Genomic DNA, 7,150 nt, shown 5'->3' with positions numbered 1-7,150 from the left:
CACCAATTTAGTGCTACTTGGTCCCAATGGAATTTCCCATTGGGAACCTGCTAGCACTAAGATGCTAACTGGCTTCATGTTTTTACTAACCTTTGTGTTTGTCTAGAAATGTGAGTTAAATTATGAATCTGGAGTTGATTCATTATCCTGGGCAACAGGAATGTTTTCATGGCACAGCTCGACTCTCAGCAGTTCGGATGGATGAAGGAATGAAGGGAAGAAAAGAAGCCAGATCAGCTAAAACTCTAATTTTCTACCACTCATTTGCATGTCCAGTTGATATAGGCAATGCATTTTAAATATATGACCACCAAAGGGTCTCCAGTTGGATTCTCATTGATTATTATGATTCTTTGCTAAAATAAAGGCCTGTTTTTGATGGTTTTAAGCAGGCTGGACTGTGTTTGAACATCTGATATTTCAGACTGACCAAATCCCAATTATTCAACAGTTAACATTCTTTACAGCAAAGAGGGAACCTTTTGCTAAACTGCAAAACAAGTATTTCTATGTTTTTTTCTAATCTCTTTAGATTCTGATCGATTCTTCTTGGAAGTCAAACATACTCGTATTTAGTCTCAAGAAAACAGAACATAGAAAAAACAAGATACAAAAACATAATAAAAACTTACTAGTAGAAGGTGCCTTCACCCCTTTTATCCCGGAGAGTTATCCGTACAACTGTGAAGATAAAACAGAAGTCGACGTTTATCCACATGTACACACCGTACAAAGATAACCGACAGCTTGTCTAAGTATGTGAAATCGGTGACATGCAATGTCAGTGAATTATTTCTTAATGTCCCAAATAATTGTTTTTAACAGCTGAGAAAATAGAGATAGAACCCCATCCAAAACAAACCAAAGAGGAAAGTCACATTTCAGCCACGCTGTAACTAAATCTCCCAAACCAAAGCCGGAAACCAAGATTTAATCATCTCTTGCTACTTCCAAACAGTACAGTAGGTATAAATTAAAACATTATATCAATACTAATGTTTAAAGCACAAATAGGATACCTTTTTGAAATACTACAGCAGCAGAAACATCACATTTCCCTCTAGACTACACTCCGACCATGTTTGATAAGGCATGGGAACTGGATGAATGTAAATGTATTTACTCTATCATCAACATGAAGCCTTCACACTCAATGACATCAGTTTGGCAAGATTTAATTTCCATCTTAGACGGTATAACAATGTACCACAATGAAATGATGGCTGTTAAATAATGCAGGAGCATTCTCATTGGGTTAAATATAGGTCACTAATTGTACAGGCATCCAACCTTGGGCATGAATAAGGCATAAACAAATGAGCTTGTATGTGTTAAATGTGGACATAGTTGGACTCTCTCTCTGTGTGATAAATGGCCATTGAATAATTCATGCACGTACTACAGGAGGGCAGCAACCTTTAGGTTTCCCATCTGGTGTAACACGATATATACGCCTTTGAGATTACATGAGGAAAAAAACGTACTCTGAGGAAAATGGTTTGTTTGAAAACAGTTCATAACTGGAACTGTTTCATAACAGGAAAAATGGCCATAAAGATTTATGTTTAAAGAGAGCATTCTGCTGCTTCCTGATGGTACTGTCCTTATCGCTGCATTGAACTCCCAAAGAATGCTCAGCGCCATTGGACAAACGGAATATCTCTAAACCGCCATTTTTATCTAAGGTTTTAAAGAAATTTTTACTGGCTAATGATAAATATGAGAAGAGTCAATCTGGCTTCAAACCGTCCCACAGCACTGAGACAGCACTGCTGAGAGTTTTAAATGATCTAATGGGGACTGGTGACTCAGGGAATCCTGCTATGCTAGCGCTCCTGGATCTAACAGCTGCCTTTGACACTGCGGACCAGGCGATCCTCTTAGCATGACTTTAGCCGTGGGAGGGGGGGCATTACAGGATCTGCTCTCTCATGGTTCCAGTCCGGAGCTTTTCTGTGCAGCCAGGAGAATTCACCTCATCTTCAGCCCCTCTCACTTCTGGGGTCCCCCAAGGCTCCATTCTCGGACCTATTCTTTTTCTTATGTATACGTTACCATTAAGGTCAGTTTTCAGGAACCATAATCTTTCTTTTCATTGTTATGCTGACGATGTCCAGATCTATTTGCCTTTAACATCAAAATCCAACCAGCACAGTCATTGTTGGACTGCCTGAACAATGTTAAATGTTGGATGACCTCAAACTTTCTGAACCTGAATGAAAGCAATACCAAAATAAATATATTTGGTTGTGGTTCAGCAGACTTTCCTGCTGGCTTTCTAGCCCCCCTTTCACCTAATATTCAGTCATCTGTAAAAAATCTTGGCATAATACTTGATGACAGGTTCAAATTTGATCGCGGTGGGTCGTAAAAAAACAGCTATTACCAGTTAAGAAATTTAACAAAAGTAAAAAGTACCTGCCACGCAGAGATCTGGTGATTGTTATACATGCTTTTATTAATACAAGGTTGGATTACTGTAATTTTTGATGTGTTGGCCTGGACCACTGACTATTGCACCGCCTGCGGTTGGTACAGAATACAGCTGCCCGTCTTACTAGCACATGTAAACGTGACCACATATGATCCGTCCTACCTTCGCTGCACCGGTTGCTTTTATAATAGATTTTAAAATATTATTGTTTTTTTAATGGCCTAGCCCCCCCAGTATCTGACTGAGCTCCTCCAAATTCCTGCCTCTGCCTTTATGGCAGCGGCAACGAGGCTCTGGAACAACCTGTCCTGGCACAATCGATCTACAGGATCTTTAGAGCTTTTTGAGGTTTGGCTTTTAATCAAGTCTAAGTGGACATCTGGCAAAAAAATTTATTTTTATTTAAATTTTAACTTATTTTATCCTATTTTATTTTCATTCTATTTTATTGCATTGTGTTTATGTATTTTATCTTTTAAGTTTTTAACTTATTTCCTGCAACTGTGATATCTGTACAGCACTTTGGTCAACCCTGGTTGTTTTAAATGTGCTTTATAGATAAAGTTTCAGTTTATTGAATTTCTCCACTGTGAGATCAATGAAGCTCGTCTAATCTAATCTAGTTGAGTAATAAATTATAATCCACTTCAAACCTTTAAACTGGAATATTTTCCTCTCTCTATGCATTCACAGTGAAACAGCAACCGCTTTGGATGTTTTCATCCCATTAAATGGTCGTTATCAGTCCCATAGCATGGCTTCAGATTGTGCCTCCTACCTCCCAGTATTCCCAGTAGGTTGTTATCACTGAATGATTCCTAATCCTAACACTAAAGTAATTGTTTTTTTACCCACAGAATTAATTCATGTATTTATGTGTAAACTGAACATAATTTTAAAAGTTCTTCATCTGTTGTACAGAATAAATGGATCAGCATGGCGCTGATATCGACCAACCCTTACAAAGAACATCTCCTAACCTGTAAACTGAGTTATTTTCTACACTAAATCAATGGGACTGAAACGTGTGGAATTCACTGAAATTAAAGCTTTAAAACTCATTTTTTCCAAGAAGGTAGACTGTAAATAAAGTAGATAAAAAGTATAAAACAGGTAAATAACAGTGAAACTTAATGTTTTAGACATAGCCGAAGCGGCTGTTATCACCCATAAGCTGCATATTATCAACCATAAGGAACCTACAAGAAGGTAGAGGAGGCGGAGCCTGAAGATATTCTATGGCTGTGATAACCGCTGATAACGGCCATTTAATGGTTGATCGACGGGTGGATACAGGAAGTGACCTCTATAACGTTGGGGCTTTAGGGGAGTGGTGGCCTCGTGGTTAGAGCAGTGCGCTTGTGCTCTGAGAACGACGAGGTACCGGGTTCGATCACCACAGCCTGCACTCTGGGTCCCTGAGCAAGACCCTGAACCCCACACTGCTCCCTGTGTGCCGCACAGTGGCAGCCCACTGCTCCCCAAGGGGAGGGGTTAAATGCAGAGGGTTCGTTTCTCCATTGTAGGATCAATAAAATTCTATTTCTATTTCTTAGTATGAAAATGTTATAGTAATCTTTCAAATATCCAGAAAGAACCAGGAAATATTTTCTTGTTTTGTTTTTTTCTTTAGAGAAATTAGTTTTGGCTGTAAGCTGTATCACTGATATATAAATTGATGCTCAGATCGTTGGGGGCTTATTTCTCTGTTTCAATTATTATATCAGTGATGCTGACTTTAGCCAATACCAGTTTATCTTAACTAGCAAACTAAAATAAAGTTGTTTTTTCTTTCTGGATAGTTAAAAGACTAAGATAATTGGTAATAAAATGAGTATTTTAATATAGATAGAAAACAGGTCATAATTAAGTAGATTTAAGTATACTGAAAAAGGCTGGGTAACAAATATCATGATCAATAACTGGATCATAAAGACTTTATGATATATTATATATATTATATTTAACAGAGTTCTTATCACAGCAACCTTGTTTTTAACAAAGCTAAATCTGTCCATTTCAAATTGAGATGTAGTGACATGGATCGATTTTTGCTTTGTTAAAATCACGTTTGCCGTCAGATTCAACTCTTGTGCATAATGTGTTCTTAAGTGAACCCCATGATGCAGTATTTTACATAAACTCTAAAACAGGGTAGCTCTTAGGAGAGAACAAAATATCTCTGCTGTTTTAGAGGCAGATTCTCGTTACTTTAAGAAAAAAGCAAAAACTATTTTCCCCTGGAGGTGAAAAGTTGGTGAGTGCTCTATGTGGGTGTGCTCTGACACACAAGCAGTTCACTATTACAGGCACACAGACAATTTTGTGATGTATAATTCATATTTTCTGTCTTGGAGGACAGTGCTAGCTATTTTGCTGCTCAGGCAGACATAACTGCTTATATAGAGGAACAGTAAAATAAATAAAAATTGACAAAAGTAATATCCATCCATCCATCCATCCATTTGCCGTCATGTTCATGGGGTAGCGAGGGGTGCTGGTGCCTTTATGCTGCTGTCAATGGGCGAGAGGTGGGGTCCACCCTGGAAAGGTACCCGGAGAGAACCCAGACATGATCCCCACCTACTGGGGGAAGAAACTGCCTTCTGTCCATGAATGCCTAGCAGCACACCTGACCTGGCTTTGAGAGGAGGAACCACCCTGAATGGCTGACCGAGGGCCGAACAGTCCTGATAATGAAAAACCCCCAGAAGGACAAAGTCCTAACCAACTATCGGCCGATAACGTGTCACCCCACAACACAGAAGCTCCTTTCAGGCATCATAGTGGTAAAGATAGGCAGCCACATGGTTAAAAACATGACGGAGGCATAGAAAGTCATTGGTAGAAACACCTGAGGAGCCAAACACCAACCACTGGTTGATAGAACAGTTGCCAGAGATTGTAAAACTAGACAACCAAACCTGTGCACAGCCTGGGTTGATCACAAGGAAGCCTAAGATTCAATGCAACTCTCAAGGATCAAGATCAGCAACACTCTGACAATCTGCATGGGGCTGTGGAAATACACACGAGGCCAACTTCAAGTCACTTGCAAAAATCTCCCTCAAATATGGAATGTAACAACAAGATGCTCTTCCCCCCCTGCTGTTCTGCATACGCCTGAACCCTCTCAGCCAAAACTGGCTGCAGATACTGACTCAGAAATGGGGGCCAGGATCAGCCTCCTCCTTTATTTCTCCTTTGGGTTTAATCCTTCAGGCAAATTCAGATTCCAGCAGCTCATATAGAGAACAGAGAGTTAAAGCATTAGAGATAAAAACACAACAGACAATATAAAAAGAGTTTATATAGTACAAAAAACATTTTTTTTAAAAGTAAAACAGTTGTAATGTCCTTGAATATGTTTCCCTCAGATATAAAAATATGTGCACAGTAGAGTTAAGGAAAGATTACACAGTAGTTGACTTGGATTATTGCACTGCAGAGATGGACTGACCTTAGAAATCAGTAAAAATGACTCAGGCTGAGTTATTGCACGGTGAGAGAGAAGAATATTGCACATGAGGACGATAGGTCATGTTTAGCTTCAGATGTCTAAGGAGGGGGGGCTGACCCTCGTCCCTCTTCCTATCCCCTCCTCCTCCCCCCCAGTGAGGAGTTGTGCAGCTTGATGGCTTGAGGAGCAAAGGAGTTCATCAGTCTGTTGCTCCTGCATTTGGGGAGCAGCAATCTCCCTCTGATCAGGCTCCTCTGAGTGGTGAAGACAGTCTGCAGAGGGCGGCTGGCATTGTCCATGATGTCCAGCAGTGTCCTTGTCTCTGCCACCGTCCCCAGAGGGTCCATCTTGTAGCCAATCACAGAGCCGGCTGGCCTCACCAGTTGGTCCAGTCTGGAGGCGTCCTTCTTGTCATAGTTATGGTTCCGTTTACTTTGGTTCTGGACTAATGAGGACTTTTTCTGTTCACTGGGTCACTATTCAGCCACCAGCAGTTATCCTACCAGCTCAGTCTGCCTCCAGCCACCATCTCCACCTGTTTCCACTGATTAGCACTCAGCTCACATGTTCTCCAGCCTACTTATACCTGCCTCTGCCTACTCATCTCTGCCAGAACGTCTCACTCTCTGCTGCTAAGGTTGTCTGTGTCTGCATGCTGCAGTTCAGACCCTGTGTGCCCTGCCAGCTGAACTCTCCTAGTTGACGTTGCCTTAGTCTCCGTGCTGCAGAGCAACCTGTTCCTCCGGGACTCTCAGCTGCTTGCTCACCTGTTCTGGTGGTTCTCTGATCCACACAGCCTATTGGTTCTGTCACCGCCTACATCTCCTGGTTCTCTGCTAATCTCCCTGCAAACCAGGATTCCTCTGCCAAGACTGTAACTGTTTGCCTGCTTCGTCTGCCATTGTTCACCACTTTGATAAACCCTCAGATCGTAACTCCATGTCTGGCTGATTACCTGCAGTAAAGTGTGAACTTCTTGGATGTGCCGCTCCAGCACACCACGCTGCAACAGAGGACCCTGGCAACCAAAGACTGATACTGGAGAGGCTAAGATATGAAAAAGAAATGAAAGAATGAGAGAAACCATCAAGGCAGGAAAGACCCTGCATGAAACGTCTTACTTCAATCACTGAAATCAGGTGTTTTCTGTAATGTTCAGTCAGACTTCTGCACCTGTTCACAGGTATGTTGGTTCACGGTTGCCTGTAAACGTTTTTTTGTTTTATTTTTTCAAACAAAATTTCAAAATTTATATA

The 7,150-nt window shown here is 41.0% G+C and overlaps 1 protein-coding gene across 1 annotated transcript in view; it reads right to left on the bottom strand.

Moving 5' to 3' along the window:
- The window catches only part of naaladl2 (N-acetylated alpha-linked acidic dipeptidase-like 2), a 576,898-nt gene that overhangs the window by 431,703 nt on the left and 138,045 nt on the right, over window positions 1-7,150 (bottom strand). Inside the window, exon 3 of the mRNA XM_015382993.1 lies at window positions 633-681. The gene's annotated coding sequence lies outside the window, so the exon portion shown is untranslated. The remainder of the gene's footprint in view (window positions 1-632; window positions 682-7,150) is intronic.

The sequence above is a fragment of the Cyprinodon variegatus genome, unplaced genomic scaffold (assembly GCF_000732505.1).
Source record: "Cyprinodon variegatus isolate N-32 unplaced genomic scaffold, C_variegatus-1.0 Scaffold272, whole genome shotgun sequence".
NCBI classification, from domain to species: Eukaryota; Metazoa; Chordata; class Actinopteri; order Cyprinodontiformes; family Cyprinodontidae; genus Cyprinodon; species Cyprinodon variegatus.
Note: the sequence above shows the minus strand (reverse complement) of the source record. Positions and strands in the feature narration are given on the sequence as shown.